This window comes from Pituophis catenifer, unplaced genomic scaffold (assembly GCF_029215685.1).
Source record: "Pituophis catenifer annectens isolate HBS135680 unplaced genomic scaffold, rPitCat1.0.hap2 SCAF_4, whole genome shotgun sequence".
NCBI classification, from domain to species: Eukaryota; Metazoa; Chordata; class Lepidosauria; order Squamata; family Colubridae; genus Pituophis; species Pituophis catenifer.
The window spans coordinates 73,476,962-73,487,001 of NW_027256884.1; positions in this window are offsets into that span (position 1 = coordinate 73,476,962).

Here is a 10,040-nt window from a genome sequence, read left to right on the forward strand (position 1 = left end):
GCGGAGGCGGCCAAAAAAGCCAGTGCAATCCTAAATTGCATTAACAGAGGGATACAATCTAGATCAAGTGAGATACTAATACCACTCTATAAAGCCTTAATAAGATCACACTTAGAATACTGCACTCAGTTTTGGTCACCACACTATAAAAAAGGTATTGAGACTCTAGAAAGAGTGCAGAGAAGAGCAACCAAGATGATTAGGAGGTTGGAGGCTAAAACATACTGTATGATGAACAGTTACAGGAACTGGGCATGGCTAGTCTAGTGAAGAGAAGGACCAGGGGAGACATGATAGCAGTGTTCCAATACTTGAGGGGCTGTCACAGAGAGGAAGGAGTCAAGCTATTTTCCAAAACACCTGAAGGTCAGACATGGAATAATGGATGGAAACTGAACAAGGAGAAATTCAGCCTGAAAATAAGGAGAAATTTTCTGACAGTGAGAGCAATCAACCAATGGAACAGCTTGCCTTCAGACGTTGTGGGAGTTTCATCAATGGAAGCTTTCAAGAAGAGACTGGTTTGCCATCTGTCAGAAATGGTGTAGGGTCTCCTGCTTGGGCAGGGAGTTGAACTAGATGACCTACAAGGTCCCTTCCAACTCTGTTAATCTGTTAAAATATTTGTAAATCCTACATCTCTCTAATTCTTTTTGCCTGATATCAAGGAGGAGAAAAGTGATTTTTTCCCTGAAATGAATGTATTATTCAGGATTACAGATGTTTTATTTTAGACTGAAAAGAATTGAAAGAAAACAGTTGAAAGAACTTGTGATAGAATGCATGGAGGAAAATAAAAAAAATGACAGTTTCACCTGTGGACAGTTTCATCTGTGGACATATTGAGCTGGATATAGGAGCTATAAATCAAGAATCCAAATTCTATTTACTTTATAAGTCGGTACAAATGTGTAAGTATTCATTTTAAAAATACCCCAAACATGCTGAAAGTAAAATAATGATGATTTTTCCCTACTTTTGCATAACTGCTAGAAAAGGAGATTTTGAATGGGAATGCTAGACAGAAATGTTGCATGGTCAGTATTTGTGCATTTATCTCCGCAATTTGGAAATTGCATCAAAATTGTCAAAATAAGCCTCCAGAGTCATCTTATAGGGGAGATGAGCAACATATAAAATTAATTAAACAAACAAACAAAATACTTAATTTGCCCTTTCCAGAAATCCAGCAGGTTCTGACAGCTTATTATTTGAAATATATATATATATATATATGATTGCCCATATTGCATCAAATGACCCTAGGCAGCTAACAAAATAATATACAAATAATAAAATAATTTTTTTTAAAAAAGAAAAATACTCTGACAGATCACCATAAGCCATAACATTATCTGCTTAAAAAACACCAATGCTGTGCTTATTCTGGCCCAATACCTGAGGGAAAAGCCAGGTCTTAACAATCTTTTGTAAGGCAATGAAGGTTAAGCAACCTCTGTATCAGTGGTGAAATCCAAATTTTTTTACTACCAGTTCTGTGGGCGTGGCTTGGTGGGTGTGGGAGGGGAAGGATACTGCAAAATCCCCATTCCCACCCCCTTCTGGGGCCAGCCAGATGTGGCATTTGCCAGTTCTTCGAACTACTCAAAATTTCTGCTACTGGTTCTCCAGAACCTGTCAGAACCTGCTAGATTTCTGCTCTGTATCTTAGGCATGAGACTGTACCATAGGCTAGGCACAACTACAATAAAGGCTCACTTGCTCAGTCCTGCCAAATGACAACATTTAACCAAAGGAACCTATAGTGACCTTATCTTATCCAATCTATTGGGATGAATAGATGTCTTAGGGCAGGGGGTGGCAAGCTCGCGGCATCATGTTGTCTTCACGTGACATATCGCAACTTTTTCACCTTATATAAACCAGAGATGGGCGTGGCCATCTCGCGGCATCACATTGTCTTCACGTGACGTATCGCAAATTTTTCACCTTAGATAAACCGGGGATGGGCGTGGCCAGTGCAAGACGCACCTAGCCTGTGGGCCGCAAGTTTGACACCCCCATCCTAGGGAGAGATACCTGACCCTGTTCCATACAAGTCTTTCAGAGTAATATCCAGCACCTTGAATTAAACCACAAAAGAAACTATAAATCAATGCAGCTCGTGCAACAGCAGAAACTTATAGGGTGCCCAAACTGTGCCCACTGCTGCATTCTAGTCCAGTTGAAGCTTCTGGGTGCTTTTGAAAGATAGCTCAATACCGAGCATATTAGTGGTCCAGGAGGGAAGTGACTACAGCATGAGTAACTGTGACCTAGACTGTTTAGTCCAAGAATAAAGTAGTCTACCTGCTCCTTGAGAGGTAATTGTGAATCCAGGAGTTTCCCCAATTTGTTCACCAATTCTGTTTAGGGGAGTGTTATCCCATTGAGACGTAGAGATGGCAGTTTCCCAGATCCAAGGTACCCAGAGTCAGTCCATCTTGCCTGGGTTGAGTCACAGCTATTTTTCCCCCATCCAGAAAAGCAAGCACCTGAATGGGAACACTTATCTGGTCTTGGACAGTTTATCCATAAAGCTTGAAATAGAAATAACGAGAAGCAGACTTGCAGATGTCTTCTTAAAATAACTTTTCTCCGTCTAGTCCCATCACAATATTTCTTTTATAATAGGACAAGAGGGTTATTTATTCTTGCAAAGTGAACCAATGGTAGTTAATGCAGCCCCAACAACCTCTGAGTTAATTTTCAGAGTGAGTTGACATGGTTAGCATGTTCCCATAATTTCTTAATCCCTCTGTTTAAATATACCACTTGAACAGAACCAAACAGATGTTCATTATGAATTTTTCCATGGAACAAAAAAATTTGGTCATAAAAAAGACTTACAGCACTTAATTTAATCAAATAATTTTAATTTTTAAATTTCCATACTTAATGATTTCTAGAAATGAAATCCAATGTCATAAAACATCTTTTCCAATGATAGTGGAAAAGAAGCTTCTCTCAAGCTTCTTTAGAAGTTCTTAATATCCCTAGAACCATAATGGCGCGTGCTACAGATGGCATGCAGCACTGTCTCTGTGGGCATGCGAGCCGTTGCCCCAGTTCAGCTCTGCCATGCATACATGTGCACCTCCCGCCAGCCAGCTGGTTGTTGGGTCTCTGCCGCACATGTGCAGGAGGGTTGCGTGCGGTGTGTGTGTGTGCACACGCATGCGCAGGGTGCCTGCGGGGGGGGCACACACATGCTTTGGGCACTAGGTCTGGAAAAGGTTAGCCATCGCTGCCCTAGAATATATTTGTTTGTTTATTGTATATTTTTACCTGTAGGAACACAAAGTGATTTGAGTAGCAATCTCTTCTACCATTAGGCTGAGAGAGTATAAGTGCCCAAGATCACCTACTGTAGTTTAAAAGTTTATGAACCCTCCTGAATTTTCAATATTTCTTCATTAATATGATATAAAACATGATCTGTTTGCAACACAAATCCTAAAACTAGATAAAGAGAACCCAGTTAAAGAAATGAGTCAAAAACATTATACAATACTTGTTCATTTGTAGGATAAGAGGAAATTTACTTATACATGGTTTAAATGCCCTGGTTGAAAAATCATTAAAAGGGAAATAAAGCTATGTCTCAAATCAGTATACAATAAGCAGATGAAAAATAAGTGCTCCACTGATTTTATTGATGAGGTACTACAAGGGTAGAATCTTTATACAAGCAGTAACCTTCCTAACAGGACTTAAGATGGAAAGGCATTTAATCACAGCTTTACAAACGTGATCTAATAACTACTAGGATTTAGATTGGTTCATCGTTTAAATGAATTGAAAAACAGTGAATTAGCTTTACTTAATCAAGTCCCGTGAGCATATATTTATTTATATCTCACATTATTTTATAAGTAACTCAAGGCTGTAAACATACCTAATATTGTTCCCTCCTTCTATTTTCCTCATAACAACCCTGTGAGATGGATCGGGCTCAGAATGTGTGACTGACCCAAAATCACCCAGTCAGCTTTCATACTAGGGCATGACTAGAACTCATGGTCTCCTTGTTTCTAGCCAGATGCCTTAATCATTAGACCAAATTGGTTTGCAAAGCAAATTGCATAATTATATGCAAAAATTGCATATATATTTTTATTCGACTTTTATTCTGCCTTTACTTTTTATAAGTAATTCCTATTTCCCCGACAACAACCCTATCAGGTAAGTTGGGCTGAGAATGAGTAACTGGCCAGTCGCCCAACTGACTTTCATGCCTATGTTGAGACTAGAACTCAGTCACCTGGTTTGTACGGTAGGCAGCACATTAACTACTGCATCAAACTGGCTCTCATAGATTTCATATAACCTGGAATATTTGTTTAACTAACAACATGCTGAACTGTACCATTATAAACAGGTGATCTGCAGAGAGACCAAATTGATTAATTTTCTGACCTGTAATTTTAAATCAGGAAATAATACAGGGGTCTTCAATATATGGGAAGAAATTCCCAGGTGGAATGGAAAACCCCCCCAAATATTTTCTATAGAGCCATGAGAACCTTTCGAGTAATGTGGGATAGAGTGTATCGTCCTACTGTGATCCAGAAAGGTTTTTTTGCACAGAAAGGACAAACAGAAACCTCCAGATTAACTCCTGGAAAAACTATGATGGATTCTAATATATATTCCCCTCTCCCCAGGTAACATAATTTAGTGCTTTTAAAAAGCAAATATCTGAATGATAACCTAACACGTTTGGGCAGCATTTGGTTTAATTTTCTGCAGATTGTTTTTACATATCCGAAATTGTTGAGATTCATTTTACTGTATAATTTGCTTCGCATCAAAGTTAAAAATGGGCTCTCTTTGTACAAAGGCTGATTTTTTTTTCCAAAAGAATTTATATAATATCAACAGTCTGCTGGATGCTGTCAAAGAGGCTTAGAAAGCTATGAGCAAGCCCCTTTTTCACCTCAGAGCCCAAGTCATGAACATTGAACAAATCCCATCAGTGCTTGGGGTATATAATAGCATTGTTGCTAAATCAATGGTGAATTGTATTGCTAATCCCTGGCGCTTATTCAACCAAGCTCAGCAAGTTTCAACCGCATAACGCACCAATACCTTCACCAATGTATTTATAGGGTAGATGTGATGCTCAGCACCTCAAATCCATGAACCTTCAGGACAAATGAACAGAAGGAAATAAACCCAAGATTATGAAGAGTGCATTGATAGCCATTCTACCTCCTGCTCAAGAATAGGCCAAGTCATTTTCCACTCTTATTCAGTTGCTAATTGTTTAAATCCAGTATTGAAACATGGACCGAAACTGGCTCCATTAAGTTTGTATTACGCCAAAATAAGCAGTGTGGCACTCTTGCCTGCCCCTCTGTATCACTCTCCAAATGTGGATTCTAATTTAACCAGCATGTAGGCAAAGTAACAAGAATTTAGTCTAACTTACCTGATGAAAAAGTTTGGGTGAAGTTTATCTAGTGGGCCAACTCTGATGAAAAATGACCTGCTGGACTTTTGCAAAGTCTAAATGATTTCCAAAGGTATAGATGATTGTATAAAGGAACAAGAGTTGACAAAATAAAATGGAACAATCAAACTATGCTACTTTTAAAAATTTCATCCAGTGCTTCACAATAACATCTCTATCAATCTACTTGTGTCTAATTATAAATTACCCACATGCAGTAATTTTAAGTAATGTAGTACTGAAATTATGCTTGTTTCCTTTGTCTTCTGTGCTAGCAACTATAAGTTGCTAGCACAGAAAATTTCACTAAGCAAACATTCCCTATGATGGGGAATGATATACTGTACAAAACCCAGAAACTTTGATTTTACACATTGGTGACAGCTTATGTTAAGATGATGTCTTTCTAATGTCTCTCTAAAGTATCTCATAAATATTTGCTATCCCAAATAAGTGTTGGATAAGCCTTTAAACATCAAGATGTATGCTTTAAGTTAACAAGCACAAGCATATTTAAATTCCTCTGCTTGTCGGGAAAGTTCTGAAAAAGCAAACAACCCAGAAAGAGGTATGGAAAATGGGTGAAGGGGGGCTTCTAGTAGCTGCAATAACATTGGATCATTGTGAATTTTCTTTGCTGCTTTTAATTTTCTATTAATATTGTCTGCTGCTTATAGCTTGTTGGAATGGAGCAGCACAGAAATAACACTGATAAAACAAATATAACGGAAGGGAAAAGATGATGTTGAATAAAAGGTTCTAAAAGATGTGTCAGTTTTATTCTTTCTTAAAGAACAGAACCTACCTTGAAAATAACACTCTAATACTATCATCTGCTGTAAATGTTGTGGCCAAATGTTTAACACAGCTGCTTCTGTTTACAGAATGAGAGATTTCACATGACACAGCTTTTTTTCTCTTTATTTCTACACACTGGAGCTCAGATAATCTTTCTAGTGTATACACAGCACAGCAGAAGTAATGTGCATTCTTCAGCTGAAATCACAACCTGCTTCATGTCCATCCAACCTCTTTTTGTGCGGATTATGGACCGGATGGTGGGACTGGTTTTCTCTTCTGGGAAACTTTCACAATCCAATGTTTCCCATAGCAGAGAATTTGTAAACCCTGGTCCTTTCTTTTATCTAAACAGATAGGGGATCTTTGTGTCATATTAGATACAGCTTGCTTTCACGATTCAAAAGATGAGGTGGCATTAGGTATTAACGGTAGCACAAATGTACATGGCACTGAATTGCACTTCCCACCATCACTGAAGTCTACCCTACTTCCTCTATATGTTATGAATTTTTACACATAAAATTATAATGCTGATATTAAGCATTGGTACATTTCACTTACAATTCCTTGTTCAAGTAACTTTCAAGTTACTTGCTAAACACAATTTTAAGTCCTGTGCTGTAAAATAGCTTACTCATACAACATACTAATTTATAGTGCAATTTCTTTGGCTCTGGTTTAGTGGTAGGCACCTAACCAGCCAGCATACCAAAGATTTAAGAATTTGTGGCTTGTGAGAGAAGTATTGCTATCATTCTCCAGATTTTGTTGGACTCCATTTTCATTAGCCTTAGCCAACATACCCAAACAGCATGGAGTCTGGACATTTTATTTCCTTCTACTAATGGAATGCATGAAGATGAGTAAATATAGGCAAATTACTGTATAAGAAGTAAGTATGAGGATACAAGAGAGACCTCTACTTCATAGGAAACATTTATGAAGACTCCAATGACCCTAGTGAGACTTATGTGCAAATGCCTTTTTGATGGGCTCTCTATCGTAGCAGTATCAGCAGCAGTTTTGCTTCTTCTCTAAGAGTTTGTCTTGTATGACTAATATAAGTGGCAACAGCAGCAATTTCATTAAAGCTAACTACCTTTTTGCATCCTCCATGATGATTCAGAGTTATTCTGTGCATAAAGAGAAAATGGCAACTTATCCCTCTATCAATAGTGGAGAAAACAATGTAGTTTTGAAAGAAGGAAAATGTTAAACAAAAACAAATAATCTTTGCTGATACACGAAAAGGGAGTGCTGCTTTACTATTGTGTAGAATGGTATTCAGTAATGAACTGGTATTATATTTTTCATCTGACCTTTTTTATATTTGATCTATTCATGGTGGTAGACATGCCTAATACTCCTGCCTATTTTCTCCACAACTCTATGAAACGGGTTGGGCCAAGAGAAAGTGATATACAGAATTCATTCTGCTGGTTTTAGGTCAACACCTTAATCACTATACCAAACCAAATTAATACCAGCCTATTTGGGAAAATGTGGAAAAAAATCTGGGCAAAATTATGTTTCTATTTTTTAACCCCACCATGAAGAAAAATGCTTTACTTCATAAAGTGTAGAATAATTTTACTTTAGATTAGAACCAGTTTGATGTGTGGCAAGGCAATCAGGCTAAAAATAGGGAAATTGTGAGTTCTAGTCCTGCCTTGGGCATGAAACCAGCTGGGGGACCTTGAGCTATTCACTTTCTCTCAGCCTAAGAATGATATAGTTCTACAGAGGAATTATTGAGTCTGTCATTTGCACCTCTATAACTGTCTGGTTTGGTTCTGCAACCCAACAAGACAGACACAGACTTCAGAGGATAATTAGAACTGCAGAAAAAACAATTACTACCAACCTGCCTTCCATTGAGGACTTGTATACTGCACGAGTCAAAAAGAGGGCTGTGAAAATATTTACAGACCCCTCAGATCCTGGACATAAATTATTTCAACTCCTACCCTCAAAACGATGCTATAGAGCACTGCACACCAGAACAACTAGACACAAGAACAGTTTTTTCCCAAACGCCATCACCCTGCTAAAAAAATAATTCCCTCAACACTGTCAAACTATTCACTAAGTCTGCATTACTATTAATCTTCTCATCGTTTCTATCACCCATCTCCTCCCACTTATGACTGTATGACAGTAACCTTGTTATCCTTACGATTTATATTGACTGCTTCCTAATATGATTTGATTGCTTATTTGTTCCCTATGACTATCATTAAGTGTTGTACTTTATGATTCTTGACAAATGTATCTTTTTTTTTATGTACACCGAGAGCATATGCACCAAGACAAATTCCTTGTGTGTCCAATCACACTTGGCTAATAAAGAATTCTATTCTATTCTATGAAACAGACAATGGCAAACCATTTCTAAAAAACTTGCTAAGAAAATTGCTGGGGTTTGTCCATGCAGTCTGTGATAATCGGACATGGCTGAATGGAAGTAAAACATGTTTTTACTTTACATAAAATATGGATTATCCTGAACATAGCCAATCTGAAGAACAAAGCTGTTGAAGTGGAAAGAGACAGATCTTAGTTGATAATATTATTGGGAAGTTCACTGTAACAAAGACATAAAATGATATAGATATACTGAACAATATAAACTGCAATATACATTTTCTTTAGTCTTGCAGTTATATTGCATAAATGCTTGTGTTTACCAATGCAAAAGCTATTTTGTTTAAGATGATTGATAGTTGAACTTATCTATCTCTACCTCAGATATGTTCAGCTATCAGTCATCTCTGCTTAGCTTGTGAATTCACTTAATGGCCAAATCTGTACATCATATTAAGTGAACTATAAATCATTTTATAAATGGTTTACTGAAGGAGTAGACTGGTTCACACAACACTGTCATAATCTTAACCGTGCAGATGAGAACTCTAAACTAAACCAAAACTGGAAGCTGCCTTGGATGTGCAATTGCCCAGTTCATTCTGGCCACATTTCTTAAGAGAAAAAATAATTGTGAATGAGGGAAAGACTACAAAAGTCATGAAAGAGAATCTCCTATGATACAAAGGTATAGTTCTGTTCATTTGCCATCACTGTTATATAATATTCACATCTGCATTGTCTATTGTCAATTTATCTAAAATACCAAATTTAGAAATATTTTTGGCCATATCCCCAAATTTACATTCAACACTTTATTCTAATCAATTTTGGCAAATATTTTTGTTGCCTTTAAACGAAAATTATGTAAATATATCATCAAATGAAATCCAGCCAATCTTGCCTTACCTCCCCCTAATAAGTCACTAGGTGGATCTAATTAGTACTTCGATGGGAGACCCAATGTAAATTACTTGTCCTGTCCACGTTTCTCTTTCCAATATCAATAAGCTATTGCAACAGGCCCATCATCCTGAAATAAATCCTCGTCTATGGTGTTCTTATCAGAACCTTTCCACCATTTATCACACTGACTTAATTCACCGCTTTAAATAATATAAACATGTTATATGATGGGAACTAAATCTTTTTAATTGGGATATTTTTAAAAAAAATCAACGGTAGAATAAAGAAGGAATAAATCGAAAAGGACGCCCCTGAAACTAAGCCTCTGGAGCGGGTACAGAAACCTTCCGCTAAGGCTGAGCCACCCGGAGCCGAGAGAGAGGGTGGCCGCGCGCGGAGTACTCCGCGACGGTAGCACCAAGCGCATGCGTGAAACATTTCCCAGGAGCCCCACCTTTCTGTACCGATTGGTCATAGGCGCTCGATCATTTCACGGGTGGTGGGACGGCAGATA